This window comes from Microcebus murinus, chromosome 6 (genome assembly GCF_040939455.1).
Source record: "Microcebus murinus isolate Inina chromosome 6, M.murinus_Inina_mat1.0, whole genome shotgun sequence".
Classification (NCBI taxonomy): Eukaryota; Metazoa; Chordata; class Mammalia; order Primates; family Cheirogaleidae; genus Microcebus; species Microcebus murinus.
In genome coordinates this window covers 50,352,874-50,377,026 of record NC_134109.1, presented here as the reverse complement: position 1 = coordinate 50,377,026, position 24,153 = coordinate 50,352,874, and the positions used below count along the sequence as shown (strand labels likewise).

Below are 24,153 nucleotides of genomic sequence, written 5' to 3'. Positions count from 1 at the left end.
GTGCAAACCATTTTTTTCTTCTGTCTTGTAGAGTAGAATTCTAAATCGCCATTTATTGCATTCTCACATAGCCTTCCAATTTGGGTCAAATGATATAAAGGTGAAGATTTCTCTTTAAAACTAAAAACTATAAAATCAACACATAAAGAAATATACTCATGATTTGTACCATTAGAACATTCTAAAAAACAATCTTTAAATGGATTCTTAATAAGAAGATTTTGCCATCTCTATTAAATTTGAGAGTTTCTGAAAACACTGTGACCAGCAAAGTTGCTGGTTACATAAATTAGGTAATTGCTATTTGACAAAGTAAGGAACTAGCAGTCTGCGTAAGAAAGATCTGGTTAGTTAGCGGTATTAGCATTTCTCTAGCAAGATCCATGGTTGAAAACACCTAGTCCAAATAAGAAGGGTTGTATAATGATACCCATGCTTGACAAATAACCTCTGGTCATAATTGTTTCCCTTGCAAAGACTCTTGAAAGGAAAGAAATACTCTGGCAATGTTACGAGAAATTTTTGGTTCACTTGACAGTTATACTTAGCAGTGTAAATTTATACATTTTCAAGATTAAAAAAAATGAATTTTTAGAATATTTAGAATATAATTTGTCAAATCTGCAGTCACAAAGCCCAGTCACTTCTAGATGAATTAAAATCAACTTTCTGAATCTGAACATTTAAAAATTAGATAGTATTAATAGATGTGTAAGGATCACAAGAAAGCTCGCAGAATTGTTTGTTGGGTCTTTTCTGAAACAGCAACATGGCTTCCTATTTTTAAACTTTTGATACAATCGATGTTTCAACAAATATAGAACCTGCATTCCAGGCAGTAGTCTAGAACACCTAAAATACAAAAAAAGGACTGCAGACATGAACACAACCATAGTTAGTAAAATATTTTATAAGAAGTATTAACAAAATACACTAAAAGTCAAAAAAGGGGTGAGGGAGCATGTTTATTTTACCTAACAGTGAGAGGAAGTTTGGTAGATAAGAATCAAAGAAAGCTTTCTAGAAAAATGTATATTTTATCTGAGTCGTAAAAGATGAGAGGAGGAACTGTTGTATATAAAGGTACATATAATGTTAAAGTTTTGGCCGAAGCAAAAATAGGTGACTAGAAAAGACTATTGAATGATTTGTAAGCCTCTGCATCCAGGGTATGAAAAGGTCAAGATGAGATGAAAGTTAGGGAAGTGAGTTTCTTCAGAAAGAAGTGAGCTGTGAGTCCCATCTCCCTAAAAGGAAAAATGCAGTTATTTTGACATCTCCGAAATCAGAGAGTATCTTAAAATCAATAATACATGAGATATATATATATATATATATATATATATATATATATATATATATTGGCAACATATTGTCTTCCTTAGTGGAATGTAAATTACTAGAGAATCTCACAATCAATGGCTTCTCAGATTCAGTGAAATATAGTGATGAAGGGTTTGTGAAGAGAATAATTAGAAAGAACTGCCTGCTTGCTATGCGTGACAGCCAACCCCCACCTCATCTAGAGAGGTGTATTATATTTCTTTTCACTTCTGTCCAGAGAGAGAGTTTAAAGAGACTACCTATGAGCCTGCTATGCTTTTTTTTTTTTTAACTTAGTGGATGCATAGAACTAGGGTCTGATTCAAACTTAAAAGAAAAGAGACAAAAAACAGCTGCTTTGAGAGAGAATAAACAATGTAGTCTGCATCTCCAGAGTGTTTCCTATGAACCCAAGGTGGACCACATGCTAGCACAGGGTCATCTCAAGGCCAATCCAATGGGCTGTCTCGGGAGGTAGGGGGACATGGTAGGCTTAGGTAATGACAATTAATCCAATGTGCCAGGATAGAAGACAAATTAATGAAAAGTAGGAGGATAAATTAGATAGGCAGGTTGAACCCAAATTGCAAAACTCCTTAAATTTCATGTTTAAGAATTCAGAATTTTCTTTCCTCCATTCTTTGAACTTGTTTAGAAAAAAAAAGAAATCAGAATTGATTCTTCAGGCATTGGAGAGACAGCTTAGTGAGTAAGGAATAATATAACCAGATCTGTGTTTTTAAGAAGTTTGCGGTAGCACGATGAGTGGCTAGGAGGAATATGAATGATGAAGGCAGGAAACAAAGCAACAATTGTTTAAAACTAGTTTGTTCAAACTAGTTTGGATGTCAAGAGGTGACATGGAGTGATGAAAATCAAATTCTTTGGGAAAAGTCAGGAGACAAACTGTTTTAGATAAGGTTTCCCTGTTACGTGTTTTCACTTAAGATGGGGTTCTTCCAATTCCTACTTTAAAACATTCATTTAAAATAGAATGGCTTTGCAAAAGTCAGTGACATACATTTTTTGAACTATGGTGGTATCAAGAGCTTTCATTTCCTGAGTCCAATTGATATACTCATTTTGCTAAAGCGCATATTCTTATCATCTTTGTGGCACAAAAACATGTATGCCTGTAAACCACTGATATGGTTTTAAAAATGTTTCAATGATACCTGAATACCCAAATGTTTAAATTTATTTATTATTTTCATTAAATAATTATTTAATAAAAAAGTATTTTTGAGACATGTGGCTTACTTAATTTTTAATGTAGGCATCACTTTTTCAGAAACATTCAATTTCTTAAGAATGTATTAGACCATGGATTATGCATCGTTTTACACATTTTTCCCAGTGTCTCCTGAGAAGTGTGATAAAATTTAACAAGTAGCAAACACATAACAACTCCTCACACACACACACACACACACACACAAAAAAAAAAAAACTGCTGGTTTTCTCTCTAATTTCATTAGCTAATGTACTGTTACCTTACTATTTTATATCTTTTTAAAACTAGAGATAATTTGTATTAAGCCATAAAATATTGACTTTTTTTAAAAAATCAGGCACAAAATCTATAATATATTTTTTGTAAATTTCTCAATGGCATGCCCATGTGTTTAGTAGTTTGTTGTAAGAAAAAGTAATTTTATATATCTTATAATATTTTTGTCCATGCACTACAGATAAGATTATTTTTAAGTTTCACTCTCTAATGAACAGAGTCAGGTAAATGGATTTTTTTAACCAATGGAAGAGATCTACCTAGAATGATATAATTATTCACTATAAATTTACAGATAATGCATTTGAGTCACTATCTTTTACTGATGAAACTGCTGTCTTAGCTTGAAATAAACTGTTGGATTATGATAATCTGAACTAAAGTCCAAGTCTCATCTAAGTTTATTAACCTTTACATGACTATAGAAGCAAATAAATTCTTGTTCAAGAAGAGATTTCTATGGATTGGTAGTAGCTATGGCATTGAAACTTAGCAGGATAAGTAAGGGAATTCTGGCAAAGGCATAATTTAAAAGTAGTTGACCAGAGATTTTGTTGGTCTTGTACTATATTAGCCTGTATTATTTATCCTATGGTCAAGTTTCACTAATTAATTCCACAAACATTTGCCTTTTCCTAGGAAAATTGATCAGCCAGTCTTGAAGCTTTATCAGGCAGCCCTGTATTCAACCATCTATCCATTCATTCAGAGACTCAGCAGGAAACCAGGTGCCATGTGTGCAGACATGACTGATACATGGGTCCTAATATCAAGTAGCTAATTGTCTTAAGAGAAATGACAGAGGTAAATGAATAACTGAAAAATAGTGCCAAGAGTACCATTAAAAAATTAAGTTGCTACTTAATAAGGAAAAGAGCATGTGAGCCCTCCCCCATCTACGGCCATACCACCCTGAATGTGCCTGATCTGGAAAAAGAGCATGTGAAGGCTAAGTGCTAAGGTGCTTCTTCTTTGTAGTGTCCAGCACAGAGGGAGCTCCAAAAACAGCAACATTTTCTCATCTACACTGAGGGAATGATGGCGCTGCTTTCTCTGAAGACCTTTGGGAAATGTAAAATCTTTTTATCCTGACAGAACTAGCTGGTTACTGATCTACTGGTTACTGAAATAGGTAAAAGCAGTTGAACAAAATAACTACAATTATCTGACTTTTTTTTTAAAAAATGAGTGACCTTATATCATTCAATCATTCATTAAGTTATTATTTTACATCCACCATAAATCACACACAAGGAAGGCAATAGTTAGCAGAAGCAGAGATGATAACTGGTTGGGATGGTTACTTGTATGTGTCAAATTGACTGTGTTAAAGGATGCCCAGATAGGGGCCAAAAATTATTTCTCCATGTGTCTGTGAGACATTAGCGTTTGAACCAGTAGACTGAGTAAAGAAGTTCCATTTTCACCAATGTGAGCAAGCATCACCCAGTTTGTTGAGGACTCAGAAAGGACAAAATGGTGGAGGAAGAGTAAATTCAAACTCTCCTTCCTAGAGCTGGGACATACATCTTCTGCCTTTGGACATTAGAGCTCCTGGTTCTCAGGCCTTTGGATGTGGATTGAATTATAATTCCCATAATAAACAAATACACACACATATGTGCATATACTATTGGTTCTATTTCTCTGGAGAACCCTGATTAATATGCTGTCCCATGCAGGTCTTATATAACAGGTCTATACAACCTGTTATATAAAAGAACCAAGGATAGCCACTGTGCATTGGCTCTCAGGTTGTTTATTTCTTCACTTCAGGCTGAGACCCATTAGGCTCAAAAGCCTACTGGCACCATATTCAAATTTTAATGCATCCAGTTATTTTCAATATAGGCCAAACAAGCAGATTTTTTTAAAGCGATTTAGAGCCTGCCTGATTTACATACCCTCTGAAATCTCTGCTAGCATCTGGTGGCTATTGATAATATAGAGGCTTATGATTATAATGCCTCAAGCTGCTATTGCCATTTGGAGCTCTCTGACCCAGAAATCCCCCCATCCTCATACTACTGAGTGACATTACCTGGACATGTATGTTAGGTAGATAGTGAGGGATTCTGGGTCTCCTAGGGATTAAAGTGGGTGCTGTTTCCCCCACCTTGGTCATGCCTAACCCTAATTCTCCATATGGGGGCAGGGAAGGAGGGAATATCCTATGAATCTGCCCATCAGGACTTGGCATCCCAGCTGCAAACAAATGCAGAGGATTCTCTAGCCCACTGGCCAAGCTGCGTAGGTACCACAGATTCTGGAAATTGAACTAGAGCAACACACATGTAGTTAGGGCTCAAGTCATGTGACTGCCAACTGTCTAGTCAAAGTGGTTCCATGGTGAACTATGAACCACGAGGGAGATCCCTATCCAGGCACTATGAAAATGCAGACCCTAGCCAACTCTTTTTTTGTACCCTTCCTTCTGCTCTCCCTTTGCTACGACAAGGGGTCCAGTTGTCATCTGTGGCGTATGTACCATGCTCTGTAAACCTATACCTTGCTATTGCTCTATAATCCTATCTTTCTCTCCTCAATAAACCTCATTTTTGTACTTGCCTAACTGTGGCGTGTCGGGTCATTCTTTGGCCATGAGCGCACCAAGAAGTGACATTTCAGACTAAAACCTGACATGCAGGCTTACTCTCTCTTTCCCTACCTCCCAAGAGTTTCCTAACTTTTCACTTCTAAGTATCCATCCTCTTATTCTGCACTGGCTTTAGACAGAGCCTTGCTGTGACAGGTTTCCCCATCTCTTCCCTACACAAAAACCACCCCCAAAGCTTGTGTGTGTTACTGCCACCTTGTGGTAATATTTTTTCTTTGATTGGCCCCTAAATCCTTTGAACCTCCATACAACTTCATGGGGAAAAGCCAAATAAAAGTGTTATCACCTCTTCACCAAATGTACTGATAGCATAAATTAATTTTTCCTTTTAGAATTTTCGCCTTCTCAGAGCCTATCAGGAAAAAAATAATTAAATGAAGTCATTGATTTGATGATTGTTATTATATGCACCTCCTGCTTCAATACTATGTATTAAAGGCTATCACATTTTCCAAAACAGGCTTCTTGAACAATTATATCCTACAGCTATCAGGTGAGGCAGTGCAAGGGAGGCACCCAAGACAGTTTGGGCGAGGCAATGGTGGGAAGAGCCACAGTGAGGCTGGGGTATTACAGAATGAGTGCGGTGAGAAGGGCATTTGTGGGCTCGGCATATGGGGCCTGAGCCCGTGCAGTGTGAAGAAGGTGTCCCAGCAGAGAGGTGGCAGGGTGTGGAGTATCAGAGCCTGAGCAGAGGAAGTAGAGGATCTCAGCTGAGATGGCCTGGCCTGAGCTATCAGAGCCCAAGCAGGACAAGGAAAGCATTCTTAACAAAGCATTCTCACACGGTAGTGTGTTGGGATCCAACAAGAGTGAGAACAACATTCATGCAGTGCAAGGTGTGGGGACAGAGATGAGGGACTGGTTTCATAGGAGGATTTATCATATATGGAAACATGTTAAGGACAATGGGATCCTGATTCCTCACTGTCAGAGAAGGGGATTACAAATATTGAAAAGAAAAAAAGAATATAGTCAATCTTATGGTATTATATTAGAATTGGTGGAATCATATTTGTATTAGTTTGCTAGGATTACCATAATGAAATAGCACAGACTAGATGGCATAAACTAAAAGAAGTTATTTTCTCACAGTTCTGGAAACTAGAAGTCCAAGGTCAAGGTATAGGAAGGTTTGGTTTCTTCTGAGGTCTCTTCTTAGCTTACAGGTGGCCACTTTATCATTGTGTCTTCACATGTCATTTTTCTGTGCGCACATACCTCTGGTGTTTCACAGTATGTCCAAATTTCCTCTTCGTATATGAGCATCAATCAGTTTGGATTAGGATCCACCCTGAAGGCCTCATTTTATTTACAAATTAATTGCTTCTTTTTTTTTTTTTTTTTTTAAGACAGAGTCTCACTTTGTTGCCCAGGCTAGAGTGAGTGCCATGGCGTCAGCCTGGCTCACAGCAACCTCAATCTCCGGGGCTCAGCGATCCTACTGCCTCAGCCTCCCGAGTAGCTGGGACTACAGGCATGTGCCACCATGCCCGGCTAATTTTTTGTATATATATTTTTAGTTGGTCAATTAATTTATTTCTATTTTTGGTAGAGACGGGGTCTCGCTCAGGCTGGTTTCGAACTCCTGACCTTGAGCAATCCGCCCGCCTCGGCCTCCCAAAGTACTAGGATTACAGGCGTGAGCCACCGCGCCCGGCCTTAATTGCTTCTTTAAATACATTTTCTCCAAGATATGGTTACATTATAAGGTATGGAAGGTTAGGACTTCAACATGTGAATTTGAGGGGGACCCAGTTCAGTCCATAATGATATTGAATATTGCTGGTGTACATATGTAAGTAAACAGGCATGTGAATATATATACATTTGAATCCTAGTTCTGTTTGCTAAAAGGGTTTGTAGGGAAAGTGCTTTGATTTTTTTGAGGTGGGGTAGGAGCCCAGCTTGCATTTTTGTATTGCTGTTCAGAGAGTAGAGAAAATTAACCATTTTGATAAAATCAAGTTGTGTTTAGCTCAGAGCTTTTCTGGGTAAATACAATTGGACTTATATGATCAAATGTTATCATCATAACTGCATTTAAAATTTTTTCTATAATTTATTCAGAGACAAGAAATACTAGATAAATTAATCATATTCACTTGCCAAAATTTCTAATTTGCTATTATGTATGTGAATTGCTACAGAGATATGTAAAGTACTTATTTTGTGACTTACATATTCTCTTAGTTAGGGAGCACCATACTTGCAAGATGCAATATGCATCTTGACTAGTACAGATTCAAATATTTTTGAGAACCAGTAGGTATTGAAATGAAAGTCTACCAGACTACAAGGAATAGTGGGTCTTTAGCAGGTTAGAAAGTATGTGTATTGCCTAGGACATCTTATGTTAAATTCTTATAAAACAAAGTTATTCTAACAAAATACAGCAAGGCATGCCCTCTGGTCAATTAATCTCACAATTTTCTTGCCTTATTTTTATTATAATGATTTAGTGAATATGTACTAAACACTAAAGTTATGCTATGCTAGACATCAAAGACAAGAACTTGAAGAGATACATTAAAGGCATATTCTTCTTGGAAACATTTAAGTGTCGCTTTCAAATTTTCACATTTATCTAACCCATAAGTCCATTTTTTTCCTCTTCTACATAATGACAATTACACACTTAAATGCATAATACATTTTCTTGCTTCTATAATCATCTTGTCTTTCTGGTAAGCATGAGTGTTAGTTTTATAAATGGCTTAAAATTAAAAAGTGCCATATTTGAATATGGTGTGAGACATTTTCTTTCAAAAAATTATCCATGGGGATTATAGACATTTTCTTTTATCACTACAAGCTACCACCTTATACGGCATCTACTAAGTGGTTCATATTTAGCATTGATAGAATTCAATATGGAATATAAATGATATTTTCATTCCCTTTAGGAAATAAAACCACTTTCATTTTTAAATTTCACTCTTTTCAAGACTATCAGCCAAAATCATCAAAAACACTGTTAGTATTTATGTCTTCTGGGATTGTATGACTATCTACCTAATATAGAAAGGCTAATGGATTTTTCTGAGAAAGATTTATATAGAGAGTCAACTACTTTAAGAGGCATAGTACTATTATAACTACATTTATGTAACAATGTCTCTTTCGAATATGTGTCATGTCTCTTGGGATAAAAGACTTCAAATGAAAGTATTCACATAAAATAGGGTTATTGATTCATTCAGCAGCCAACCTGCTACCTCATAATTGCATTTTATGAAAACCATTGTGTTAAATACTTCAAGCTGCTCATGCTGATCTAAAACTGTCAAAATACACCATGAAAGAATGACCAATCTGGCACCAATGGTGGGAATTCACAACTTGGGTATATTTATAATCCTTTTGGAAAGCCCTGATCATTTCAGTTGCCATATGGGATGAAGAAGTTCAATGATTATCAAAATAATTACAGAGAATAACCATTTGCTTTGGAAAATAGAAACTATAGGCTGATTTAAATGTGTATGATTTTCCTTTTTAAATTAGAGTTAGTTCCCCTTATTTTATGCATACAAAAAATCAGGTTAGATACACATCAGTTATTATTTTGTTATAAATTTCTTATCTCAACATCTCTACTCTTTGTAAGCTTGTGTAGACCTTTGCAATGAATGAATCACTTTATCATTCTCATTCCCTGAGTTTTTAAAAATCTGTATTAATTATATTTAAATATAACCACTACCTCAAATATGTCCCTTCATACCATAGAAACAACAATTCCAGGGATGATAAATTATTTATCATTGTGTTACTTCTAGCTATACTTCAGATGACAAATTTTACTAAGTTGAAAGGACTCAATAATAAAATCAGTGAGGCCAGGCGTGGTGGCTCACGCCTGTAATCCTAACACTCTGGGAGGCCGAGGCGGGCAGATTGCTCTAGGTCAGGAGTTCGAAACCAGCATGACCAAGAGTGAGACCCTGTCTCTACTCTAAATAGAAAGAAATTAATTGGCCAACTAAAATTATATAGAAAAAAAATTAGCCAGGAATGGTGGCGCATGCCTGTAGTCCCAGCTACTAGGGAGGCTGAGGCAGAAGGATTGCTTGAGCCCAGGAGTTTGAGGTTGCTGTGAGCTAGGCTTATGCCATGGCACTCCAGCCAGGGCAACAGAGTGAGACTCTGTCTCGAAAAAAAAAAAAACCCAAACAGTGAGAATTAAAGATAAATCTGTGAAATCCACTACTGCATACACAAATACATAAATAATAAATAAATCAAATATTTCTTGAAACATTTCCTAATGCACAAAAATTAATGAAATGAAAACACTAATGTTTTATATATATGTGTCATTTATCTAAGCTGATTCTACATGTTTACTCCAAAGCACTTTGGGATAAAAAAGGTTGAGTTGGTAATTTGAAGGTCTTGACTGAGCTATTAAAGACATTAAAGACTCCACATTGGTTCGGCCAGCCTTTATATGCAGATCTAGACTTCCCAATTCCTGAAGAATTGAAATCAATGAGTAGTTGTATGAAACACACTGGAGCAGCTTTTCAAAGCAAAAAGCAACTAAGTCAATAAATGTAGTGTTTCATCTTATTTTCTTCTTAAAAATATACTTAATAAAAAATCCCAAAATATTTCAGATTCTTTGTATCAAATTGAAACAATGCTGAAACCCACAAAAAAATGAAAACCCCTTAATTATACTTCCAAATTCACCAGTGTTATAATGCTTGCTAAGTATTATTTAGAGACTGAACTAAGTATTCTGAATTAAGTATGTCAAGTTACTTACTCCAACCCCAACACCTCCAATTTAAGAGATTTGAGAGTATAATAACTAATGGATATTAATCAATAAGATCTCAGTTCTAAAAGTAAATTTAAGAAAAACATGTAAAAGTTGGATCTTTAGTTTCATCTTAAGCCATTTGTGGCCTTGAAATATCTAATCTTTAAGTTTGCTTTCAACTCTAACATATTGATTCTACAGTGTTATTTCTCAGTAAATTATTAATAGATATTCATTTCATAACTAAGACTGATTAGAATTGGGGAAGATATATAAGCATAAGACAGTATTCTTTTCCATAAAAATTTTAACATATAGGTAAATCAAAACATGCATACAAAATAATTAGTAAGATAACATTATTAAAGGATTATATTCTGATAAAATCATCACACACATAAGCAACAGGAATAATTAGGGATTATGAATTCAATCAATTCAGAAAAAACATTTGACAAAAAATCTCACACCTATTCATGATAAAAACTCAGTCAACTAGAAATTCAAGGGAATTTTTTCAAACTGATAAAGGATATCTGCAAAAAAACTCAGAGCTAACTTTATACATAATTGTTAAAGACTGAATGCTTGCATTCTCACCATTTCTATTTAGTAATGTACTTGACTTTCTAGCCAATGCAATAAAATAAAACAAACAAAAATTAAGGTGTCCAAATTAGAAAAGAATTAAAACTATTCTTATTTTCAAATAACATGATCTTATATGTTGAAAATTTAAAGGAATTCCCCCAAATCACCCAGATCTAATAAACAAATTTGCAAGGTTGTTTGATATAAGATCAATATGAAAAAGTCAGTTATAATTTTATATATTAGCAACTAATAATCCATAAATGAAAACAATAAAACAGTTTCATTCATAATAATTATCACAAAAAATAAATTGCATAGGAATAAATTAAACAAAAGAATTCATTGTAAGACTCATACACACAGAACTGCATAAGATTGCTGAGAAAAATTAAAGATCTAAAAAGATGAAAAGTCTTAACGTATTTATGGATTAGAAGACTCAATGTTGTCTAGATGGCAATTCTACCCAAATGGATCTATAAACTCAATGAAACCCTTATGAAAATTTCAGCAAACTATTATGTAGAAATGTATATACTGCTTCTAATATTTATGTTAAAATGCAAAAAAACTAGAATAGCCAAAACATCTTTTTTTAAAAAAAGAACAAAGTTGGAGGACTTACACTATTCAATTTCAAAACTTACTCTAAAACCACAGTAACAAAGACCAGTTGGTATTGGCATAGGATAGGCATATATGTCAATGGAATAGAACTGGAAGTCCAGAAATAAACATTTATACTTTATATAGGTGTCAATCAATAAGTTTGCTACTAATAAGAAAATGTCTGAGAGAAAAGTTTTGCAAATTATATATTTAGAATATAAAGGTAATCAATCATTTAAAAATGAACAAAGTATTGAAACAGAAATTTCACCAAAAAGATATATAAATGGCTACTAAGCATGTGTATACATAATGGACAGAGAAATAACTATTAATAATTAAAACCTCAATAAGACACTACAATACATCCAGTAGAACGATTATAATGTAAAAAGAAGAACAACACTAAGTGTTGGCAAGGACATGTAGAAATTGGAACCCTCATGCATTGCTGAAGGATGTAAAATGATAGAGCTGCTTTAAGAACACCTTGGCAGGTTCTTACGAAGTTAAACATAAATAGAGCTCACAACTTAGCAGTTTCAATTCTAGAAATGTACCCACAAAAAATAAAACACACTCTCATACAAAGACATGTATGTGAATATGCATAGGGGCATTATTCATAATAGCCAAATGTCCACAACTGATAATGGATAAAGAAAATGTGATATATCCATGCAACAGAACATTATTTAGCAATAAAAAGATAAAGGACTGGTACATGCTATAACATTAATTAATCTCAGAAACATTATGCTAAATGAAAGAAGCCAAATGCAAAAAAGTGCATGTTGTACTCTTCCCTTTATATGAAATATTCAGAAATGACAACTATATAGACACAAAGCAGATCAATGGTTGCCTAGTAGTGGGGATGTTAATAGAATTGCTGCAAATGGACACACAGGATCTTTTGGGGGTAGTGGAAATATTCTTAACCTGAAATGTGGTATGGTTTCACAACTGTATACACTTACTAAAAATTATTGATTCACACGCTTATGCCAAATGAACTTTATGGTATGTAAATTATGCCTTAATAAATTTGTTAAACTAAAAATAAAATAACTCAGTATGCAAAGAAGGGGTTGGGAGGTTTAGATGAAACAGATCGGTAGTTAGTTGTTAATTGTTAAAGCTGGGAATGTGTGTGGGATCTTATTTCACTCTTTTTCTACTTTTATATTTCTTTTACATTTCAATATGCAAAAAAGTTGAAGTTTTAAATTTGGTCCTGTTGTTTATTCTACATAGGCGAATTGAGGAAAGAGAAGGATTCACTCTTGTGTCTAAGAGTGTTAAAATGGAGAAAGCATCTTCCTTTAAGCTTCTCTTGGAAATGTCTGCCTCTACATGAGAACTAACCAGCCAGGCATTCCAGAGCTTCTCAGCTGGAGAAGCAAGAGAGTCAGTGGAAAGACAGGAGTTGAAGAGCTCTTGAGCAGAGCTAATATACAAGCTGAGTTATGGCTCAGCCTCTGGTGGCCAGCAGGTGGGCAAATAATCATTGTAATCTGAACCTTAATAGAAATATCATTTTGCCATATGACATGTGCCAGGCTTATAACAAATAGAGGTCATTTTCCTTATGTTGATATTCAACTTAAAACACTTTAAAGGAAGTGTGTTTAAAAGTTAACCTTTAATTCCTCATGTCCCTCAGAGTAAATACCAAATTCTTTAAATTTTTTCCAGCAACTATCCACCACATTAGCCTCATCACTAACCCTGTGCCCCATGAATTTAGCTTCTCTTTTCCTAAAGCTGTTCTATTTCTTCAGAGCACTGAACTACACTTCAGCAGTTTCTTACCTAATACCTTCACACTTATGGTATTCGTTGCTTAGAAAACTTTTATGTTTTGGGTGGGCCACTTCCTACCAAGCCTTCAGTTCTCAGATTACACATCACTTTATTAGGAAGGCATTCACTAATTCCCTGAACTCAACTTCTACTTCTATGCTGTCTCCTAGGGCCCTATACTTCCACTTATAGTAAATTAATGTAGTCCTTTGTCTTCCCAATACTGTAAGTTTATGGAGGTATCTTCAGTGGCTTGTAGGGTGCCTAGCAATCATCAGGCATTTAGTAAAAATTGTGTTCAAGGACTGAATGAAATAATGTTTATCACTCATCTCTTCAAAAAATCTATCAGTATAAAATTTGTGTTTAGCATGTAGTGGGTGTAAAATAAATACCTGTTCAATGAATGGATGAATGGATCTTGAGCTCAGGATTTCAAGACCAGCCTTAGCAAGAGCGAGATCCCATCTCTACGAAAAATAGAAAAATTAGCCATGTGGTGTGGTGTGCGCCTGTAGTCCCAGCTACTAGGGAGGCTAAGGCAGAAGGATCACTTGAGCCCAGGAATTTGAGGTTGCTGTGAACTAGGCTGAAGCCACAGCACTCTAGCCAGGGTGACAGAGTGAGACTCTGTCTCAAAATAAATAAATAAATAAATGAAAGTCAACGTTTAAAATGTAACTGTATTTACTAACTGCATAGTAAATTTTCCATAAGCCTCAATGTAAATATAAAGAAAATAGAATTTCTTTGTTTTAGTATGTTTTATTCAATCTTGTTTATATAGAAGACAAGATAAAACATTACATAAAAAAACGTTATTATGATTCAGATAGTATATATTTTGTACTCCACAGGCAAATTTACCTTCATGTCTCAGTTATAATAGTTTCAAGGACCCTTGGGTAGCTATTTTTGGTGTCAGATTTCGGTTACACTGGAACTGCAGGGAAAAAATCTTCGAATATGAGCACTTCTGATATTTAAATAAATACATGCATACACGTGACTATTCTTAAGTAGTGATAGAAAGAATAATGCAACAAAACCAATGCAAAAACATATATAGAGTTTTTTTCCATTTAATCAGTCTTAGATTGTGAACTATATCCTGATAAAATAAAACTAAATTTTATAACTGTTATTTAATAGACATATTAGAACAGAGCACACAAATAAAAGATCTCTGTGTATGGTATTCTAGAATGAATTTACAAACCATAGAAAAAATTTAAAATTTCTTTTTATTAAATGAAATACAATGACTAAATTATGTTTGGGACTTTGTGTTATCTAGATATTAATTTACAGCAGCATATTTTCTTTTGGCTATTTATCTTGCGTGTTGAAATAACAGAATTCCACGCAAAGGGGCTGGCTCCTTTGAAAGATTTGTAGCTTAAGGCGTATAATAAGGCAATGCCGGGTTTATCTCATTCCCTCTAGAATCATTATGTCATTTCTGCTGGCTAAGGGTACAGATTGAAGTATTTTAAGATTCTGCAGGGGATGTCCCAATGTGGTTATGAAGCATCAAAGGTTTGTTCCCTCCTTCCTTTCCCACCCTCTACTATGGAAATTCAGATGCCAAGTTACACTGGTTTAAACATTAACTTTTTTAATACATTAACTGCCATGTCAGTTGTATTTAACTCATGCTAGTTTTGAGCCTGGGGCCTCATGAAGCATATATAACTCATATGTCTCTTTACCTTGGGAGTCCCGTGGTGCGCAGGCAACTCACGATGCCATGCTGTAGCATACATGGTATGTGTTGGGTGGTCCCTGGGCAAAACCCTGCAGCTGGTTTGTGAAAATCTTACTTCTTGATGTTCTTATTGTTACAATTAATATTGACAATTTAATTGCATATAACTCATGCACAGAAAACAATTAAAAAAACAAATATTTCATTAAATTAGAAAGGATCATTTTGTCTTTGATGTTCATAATAAAACACCATGGCCCCAAAGAAAAAAAGAATTTTTTTTCTAGTGTGGCAGTCAATGCGTTAACCAGCACTTCTATTGATAGCCCAGGTGTACTGATCTCAGAGTAATAGTGAAATTTGTTACTTTCAATTTTAAGGTATGCATAATATTTCTGATTCTCCAAGACACAGTATCCTCATCAGAACTTTAAATGGATGAAAGTTTCTGCTTCCCATACCTAAATCAAAAGGCTAGAAGGAAGGATAAAACCAGGGGGCTCTGGACAAGGCATCTGTGCAAATCGATGGAAGATTAAAGTTATAATAGCCAAATATCCAGCACACACAGTATTTTAACTAGGAAGATTTTTAAATTAAGTTTTATTTTTATCAAAGTAATACATGCACACATAACATAAAATCACAAGGCTTACAGAATAGACTGGTGCCTCTCCCCTCCCTCCTCTCCGCAGTCCTTCCCCACAGCGACAACTGCTTTCAACTCTTTAAGCTGTTTTCCCCCCAAGTATTTAACTTCATATTTCTCATGATTTTATTTTGCTATTTGTTAAGTTATTAATTATAGATATTTATCTATTTATCCTGTGGAAAAGGAAGATTTAGAACTTTTACATGAAGTCATTTGTAAGTCCCACTTTTCCTTGTATCATCTCCTAAAGTTACATTACAGAGTTAAGTTAAATCAATATTTGATTTTAAATAACTATGGCTGTGAGACTAGCCTTTAAGTAGTACACTATGATTACATTTCTTTTCTTGTGCAATCACTGTTTCTAGAGACAGTAATACCATATTGTTCTTTTACTTACTTAATTTTCTGTGTATCTAATGCTATTGTTTCCCGAATTGGCAATACAAATTTAAAATCCTACGGGTGACACTGAAGCTAGAGTACCCACAAACTCTTTAAAGTCATCTTATCCTATGCTTCCTGTAATATAAAGTCTAGAAAACAAATTCTCATCTTCTCAAAATATATTGCAATATGACCTAGTCCCTGGCAATGACACGTGAGTGGAAGTTGTTGGGCAGAACATCCAAGAATTTTTTGTAAAATATAAGACTTGATTTCTATACTCCTTTCACCTTGTGCTTTTTCATCTTCCTGTCTAAATCAAACCTTTTGATTTTTTGTCTTCTTGCCTAAAGCAATGAATCTGAATGTGTTGTAACCATGAGACAACAACAAGATCAAAATTTATACTCTTGGGATGTCAGGAGTTATGGGTTGAATTGTACCCCCCAAAATTCATATGTTGGGTCTTAACTGCCAATAACTTAGAATATGACTTTATTTGGCAAGAGTCATCACAGATGAAATTAGTTAAGGTTGTGCCCATAATTCAATATGACTGATACTTACAATAAAAGGAAGTTTGGAGCAGACACTCATGCACAGAGAGAGTGCCATGTGAAGATGAAGGCAGAGATGTCTACAGCAGAGTGTCTACAGCAGAAGCCGAGGAATGACAAAGATTGTCAGCAAACTGCCAGACACTAGGAGAGAGACATGGAACAGATTTTCATTCACAGCTCTCAGAAAGAACAGATCTTCATCTCAGACTTCTACCCTTCAGAACTGAGACAGTAAATTTCTGTTCTTTAAGGCAGCAGTACCCAAACTTTTTGGCACCAGGCACTGATTTCATGGAAGACAATATTTCCACAGACCAGGAGGTTGTGAGGGGGGATGGTTTGGGGATGATTCAAGCACATTACATTTATTGTGCACCTTATTTCTGTTATTATTACACTGTCACTTGCCACTTACTTATAGGGTTTTGATATGAGTCTGCAAGCAATGGATTTATTAATAGTCTCTGTGCAATCAAACCTCTCTGTGAATGATAATCTGTATTTGCAGCTGCTCCCCAGTGCTAGCATCACCGCCTCAGCTCCACTGCAGATCACCGGCATCAGATGGTCATAATGAGCACATAACCTGGATCCCTCCCATGCACAAGTTCAAGTAGGGTTCGTGCTCCTATGGGACTCTAATGTAGGGCTGGATCTGACAGGAGATGGAGCTTATGCGATGATGAGAGCTATGGAGAGCAGCTGTAAATACAGATGAAGCTTCCCTCAATCGCCCACCCCTCGCTTTCTGTTGTACTGCCCAGTTCCTAACAGGCCACAGACTGGCACCAGTTTACAGCCTGAGAGTTTGGAACCACCACTTCAAGGCACCCAACTTGTGTTACTTTGTTATGGTAGCCCTAGCAAACTAATACCTCAGGGCATAATGCTGGAAAAGGCCTGAGTCCCTGAAAATAATTGAGACCTACACTGTCTAGTGCCAGACATCCTATTGAGTGAGACAGGACCCTTAAAGCCAGTGCTTGATGAGTTATCTTTTATATAGAGCCTCCTAACCGATACAACTACTTTGAATACTATTTCTAATTTATCAAATGCATCAGATAATCTATCAATACCTTTCCGCTTGACAACTACTTTAGAACTCTCCATTCTACCAGTCCATTTTGGCCATGTTGGTCACTAGATGTGTTGAAATCTGACAAAATGGGAATGTTCCATTATCTTTATTCTGGTAAATCCTTCTATTTCTTTTGTGTGTTTGATCCCATGTTTCTTAGAGTCCATGAGTCTTTTTCTCAAAATTAGTCTCCTAATCTAAGAGATGCCCAAGGAAGATTGCAGGGGGAAGAACTTTCTGAAACCTTATTCATTAGAAAAATATCTTTTTCTAGTATTGCCATGTTTGATTGATAATTTGGCTGAGCTAGAATTCTACATAGGTTAATATTTTGAAGATTAATTATAATATTTTCTCAGAATTTTGAAGGTGTCATTATAATGACCTTAAGCTTCTAGAGTTTCTTCTAGTATCATTCTAATTTCTCTGCCTATGTAATTTTCTCTCTCTCTCTCTCTCCTCTCTTCTCTCTCTCTCTCTCTCTCATATACACACACCCTTGTCCTTGGTATCTAAAATTTCATAGTTGTGTTCTCAATTGTTTTTTAAATTGACTTTTCTGAATGATAGCCCTTTAAATCTGGATTCTGAAAAATACTCCCCTGTTTTTACTTATACAGTATATCCTCATCCATTTTCTTTGTTTTTCATTCATGAAAACCTTATTGTTGGACAGTTGCCCTCCTAGATTAGTACTTTAGTTGTCTTTTTGTTCATTTCAATATCCAGTCTCTTTTTCTTTTTGTCTACTTTGTGAAAAATTCCATCAACTTCCTCTTTCGTCTTACCATGGTCTGTTTTCTAATTTTTGCACATTTAATTTTAAAGGCTGTTTTCTATTCTCTAAATGTTCTTTTTCTCATCACATTTATTATTTTATCTCCCTAAGAACATTCATGATAGTGTTTTGAGGTTTTCATCTGCTTCTTGAATTATTTACCTTTTCTAATTTCCTTTAATTTGTCTTCTATATTGGATACATTCCTTTAATATCTGGTGATACTTGACTTTTTCATATTTACAGTGAGACTCAAAAAGATAATTCGCATGGATATGTGTATGTGTGAGAGAGCCTCATGGTGGCTTGCTAGGATTTCACTGGGACATCACAATGTTTCACTATCTGCAGTTCTTTTTGTCCCCCAAGTTCCTTTCAGTTTTTCCAGTAATGAATTCTGTAATTTCGTACCTGAAAAGCTACGTACTTAACTACTGGATTACTATGAACTGAACCAAGGACAGAGCTGCAGGAAGGGTATCAACATTCAGTATCCTGCCTTTCATTTACCACCACTATTTGTAGTAAAGTACCTCAATATCTCATCCTGCTGAGTCTCAAGTTAAATTTCTACTACAGAAATAGGAGATTGGTGAGTTTGACCTGCACTGAGTTGCAGAGGGAAACTAGAGGACTAACTGTTCCTTATAGTGTCTTAAAGCATCATCTCAGTGTTCAGTCCCTACTCCCACCCCCACCTATTTTGGCTCCTTTTGCAATGATTTCTGAGCCTTCTTAGTTTCTGCAAAGCATATCAAATGGCTTTTAACTGACTTCTCCTCTATAGGCATGTGCCCTATTCTTTGGTCTGCTGTGTCAATCATTACATCCACTCTGCATTCCATCTTCCAAAAAATTATATTGACCTCTCTTGTTCTTGTCCACTATTCTATTCTTTTTATTAGTAGATTAATTTTGTTATTATTCCATTGCTGTTTCTGTAATGATTTTTAGAGGGAACAGAGATATGTCAATGGTTTTAAATTTATCATGATTAAATGAAAATCTGAATGACATTTTTAAAAAATCTGCTCATTAAAAAACAACCTACAGATTCTACCAAGAAATGGTAGCTATAGATAGGAGGTGAGAGTAGTTCTTCTGAACCATTTAATCTTAATTTATAAATAAGTATAACAGACAATGTTTAGTGAGACCAATAACTGAAACTCAAGAAACATGTACCACAGCTTGTAAGAATTATAATATTCATATTATCACAAAGAAGCTAATCCTTTCAGTGATAAATTAAAACATACTGTAGCATTTTATTAACTTTGCAAATATGTTGCAAATATCTAAAACTGCAATAAAGTGTCAGATATTAGGAACTGGCATCCTGGGAACTAACAGCAATCTTTATATAGGTTTACATGTTTTGTGTATTTTCTTATTTTAAAAAACATAGTGAGCCAACATTGAAAATAATAAGATTTCAAGTAAATATATTTTTTGATCTCTTGAAATATCAAAAAATCTGGAACCATTCCTGCTGATGATCAGGTGAAGCTGAAAATCATCTACCTTTTCAGGACGGCCAATAGCTCCTGTTATTTCCTCTTTCCTCACAGTTTGCATGTCGATATCAACACACTAAAATAGAGCCATCATATAGCCAGGCCAAAGAGCTTGTAAGTGTGCTGGCATTGGTGGTATAGTGGTGAGCATAGCTTGCATCCAAAGAGCTTGTAAGAAACAATGTCTTGGCTCACAAAACCATAATGGAAAATAATGCCCCTGCTGGAAAGGACAGGGGATAGGCAAGAAACTTTTAACTGAATATTTGCTGAAAATTGATTAAATTTTAAGCTTCAAATCGCTGAGTTAACTTAAAGTTTCAAAATTCAATTTTCTTTCAATTGGCAGAAATAAGGCCTCAAGAGCAAGAGGGAGCTCATTTATAGACAAATTAAGAAAGTGACACCTGCTCTCCTCAGATTTGGATTGTAAATTTCATATCCACAGTAACTATACATAATTATAATCATATTATCCTTATATTTGCCTCATTTATAAAAATGGATTAAGGGAGCATTATTTGCTTTGCTTTCCTCTATTGCAGTCTTTATTTTTCAAATGTACCCATATAGACCCAATTTTATATTCTAAAATCCTGTTTAAAAAAAAGTCGGCTGGACAGCAAGATTTCAGTAGATGGTGATACTTTTCTCCATATGAAAGAACATATTTTAGGACAAGGAGAACTGTTTTATGGGTCTTGTAACCTAGATTCTACTATGTTACAAGTAGATTAGGCAAATTATTTTGGGTGTTTGGGATGCCTCTTCATCCCCGCCCATAAAATAGATTTTATAGTGACTGTTTCAATTTCATAACTTTTATAAATAAACAGTAATGGGCATGAGTTATAATTAAGGTAAACACACTTTAAAATGATAAAGTAACAAAATATAAAGTATTATTACATGAATAATGACTTATTTTGAAAGAACCCCACAAAGTTCTCAATAAGACTAACTCCATAAATTAATTCTTTCAAAGTTTCATCAGTGAAGAAAATGAGGCTATTTGAAATTAGAATGCAGTTATAAGTAGCATTTATTTTCTTATCATATTAAATTGGTTCATATATAGATATAGATATTGATATTGATATATACTCATATATAAACTGGCTTATTTGATATTCCTTTCTAGCATGGAGAAACCTCCTTAGCTAGAAAACTAAAAATTACATTTTCTCAAATCCCTTTTGCAGTGACCATCCTGGTCCACCAATTAGGTGCACCTATGAGATATTTTTTATGCAGACAGACTGAGTCAGTTGCAAAAAGGGGAAGATTCTATGGCAAGTAGTGTCCAAGTAAGGTGGTGATGTTCTGAACCAAGAAGTTGTCACAATGATTTCCTTTTCATCAGATAGCTTCTCAGCTTTTGAAACTTCCCTAATTGTGGCAGAGATACTTGTTGCAAGGAGTAATTTCAAAAAGGTAAATCTGGAGCTTTCTCCCCCAGGTCTTTAGATAATAGTGTGAGCACCTTAATTTTCCATGCTACATATTTTTTGTTAAGACTAGCTGAAAATAGAACAATGTAGAGGTAATTGTGTATTTTCTATTTTGATACCTATGTGTCATTGAATGACTTTTCATGATGGACCATTTTATTCCAAATTTCTCTCATAAGAATGTCACTTGCGGATTTATATAAATGTACAATATGAGTTTGCCATCTCATAAGCAAATGGAGAATTGAGCAGATAGTTTCAGACCCCCTAAGGAAATGTGACTATATTTGATGGCTGTTTTTTAACTTTCTCTTCCTTATGAAGATGTAACAAAAGAGTGAGAAGGTATTGTTTTATTAAATACATTATGTGCCTGTTTTCCTTAGAGTTTGAATATAGTGAATGAAAACATCAAAGATCCTTAGAACCAGAGAAAACCCTGGATAGCTAAAGCAACCTTAAGCAAAAAGAGTAAATTGGAGGGCATCAATTTACAAGACTTCAAGCTATACAATGAAGTCATAGTAACTAAAATAGCATGGTACTGGCACCAAGAACAGAGACATAGACCAATGGAACAGAACTGAGAACACAGATATAAAATCATCCTCATTTAGCCACCTGATCTTTGACAAAACAGACAAAAACATACACTGGGGAAAAGAATCCCACTTCAATAAATGCTGCTGGGAAAACTGGATAGCTACATGTAGAACACTGAAACAGGATCCACAACTCTCATCTCTCACAAAAGTCAACTTATGATAGATAACAGACTTAAACCTAAGGCACGAAATTTTAAGAATTTTAGAAGCAAATATTGGAAAAACTCTTATAGACATCAGCCCAGGCAGAGAGTTTGTGAAGAAGACCCCAAAAGTAATCACAGCAACAACAAAAATAAATAAATGGAACCTAATGAAATTAAAAAGCTTCTGCACAGCCAAGGAAACTATCACTAGAGCAAATAGACAACCTACAGAATGGGAAAAAACATTTGCATGCTATATATCCAATAAAGGTCTCATATCTCCCATTATTTGTAATCTTGTTTTATTCTGTATAGTCATATTTGATGAAGATTTTTATTTGAGCATATATTGTATAAAACAATGTACAATATAATAATGATATGCCACTACAAACTCTCTAGTCCATACTTTCTTTCAGACCCCAAAATTCCATTTCTACATGTATACAAAAAAGAAATAGAAACAAATCTTCAAAAAAACTTGTAAAAGAATGTTCATAGTAGCTTTGTTCATAACAGCTAGAAACTGGAAATAAGCCAAAGTTCCCATCATGAGAATGTATTAACAAACTGCGTTACATCCATACAATGAAATACTACTTAGTAATAAAAAGGAATGAAGTACTGATATATGCAACCACAACTGAATCTCTCCCTCTCTTTCCATACCTTTCTCATATATATATATATATATATATATATATATATATATATATGGTATATATACACCACACACACACATATACACACACACATATATATATCATAAAAAAGAATGAAACAATGTCTTTCATTGTTTCCATCAGCAATTTGAATGGAACTGGAAGCCATAATCCTAACTGAAGTATCTCAGAAGTGGAAAATCAAATTCCACATATACTCACTTAAAAGTGGAAGATAAACAATGAGTATACACAGTGATGTGGAGTGGTATAATGGACTTTGGAGACTCAGAAGGGAGGAGAGTGGGAAGGGAGTGAGGGATCAAAAATTACCTCTTGGGTGCAATGTATACTGTTCAGGCACTGGACACACTGGAAGCCCTGACTTCACCACTATGCAATTCATCTATGTATCAAAAACCCACTTGTACCTCTTAAATCTGTTGAAATTTTTTAAACAAAGAAAAAGTAGGAAAAAGTATGTATAGTATATTTATAAAATACACAATGATCAAAACAATATAAGCATTAAATTTTTGGTAAATAATTGTTAAACATTAGGAATGTAACAAGTAAGATATTATTAAAACATATCTTTTTTTTATTTTGGCATATTATGGGGGTACAGATTTTAAGGTTTCAATAAATGCCCATTTCCCCCCCTCCCCCCAAAAGTCTGAGTCTCCATCATGACCATCTCCCAGATGGTGCCCATCTCACTCATTATGTATGTATATACCCGCCCCCCTCCCCCCTCCCACCTGCCCAATACCCTATTACTGTAGTATCTATGTGTCCACTTAGGTGCTACTCAGTTAATACCAGTTTGCTGGAGAATATATCTGGTGCTTGTTTTTCCATTCTTGGGATACTTCACTTAGTAGTATGGGTTCCAGCTCTAACCAGGAAAATATAAGATGTGCTATATCACCATTGTTTCTTAGAGCTGAATAGTACTCCATGGTATACATATACCACATTTTATTAATCCATTCTTGGATTGATGGGCACTTGGGCTGTTTCCACAGCCTTGCAATTATGAATTGTGCTGCTATAAACATTCGAGTGCAGGTGTCTTTTTTGTAGAGTGCCATTGGATCATTTGGGTAGATGCCCAGCAATGGGATTGCTGGATCAAATGGTAGATTCACTTGTATCGCTTTAAGGTATCTCCATATTGCTTTCCACAGAGGTTGAACTAGTTTGCAGTCCCACCAGCAGTGTAGGAGTGTTCCTCTCTCTCCGCAACCACGCCAGCATTTATTGTTTGGAGATTTTTTGATAAAGGCCATTCTCACTGGGGTTAAGTGATATCTCATTGTGGTTTTGATTTGCATTTCCCTGATGATTAGAGATGTTGAGCATTTCTTCATATG

The 24,153-nt window shown here is 35.0% G+C and overlaps 1 pseudogene; it reads right to left on the bottom strand.

The window, feature by feature from the left end:
* LOC105861193 (ADP/ATP translocase 3 pseudogene) overlaps window positions 1–19,974 on the bottom strand; it is a 30,029-nt pseudogene extending 10,055 nt beyond the window's left edge.
* Between the last annotated feature and the right edge of the window lie 4,179 nt (window positions 19,975–24,153).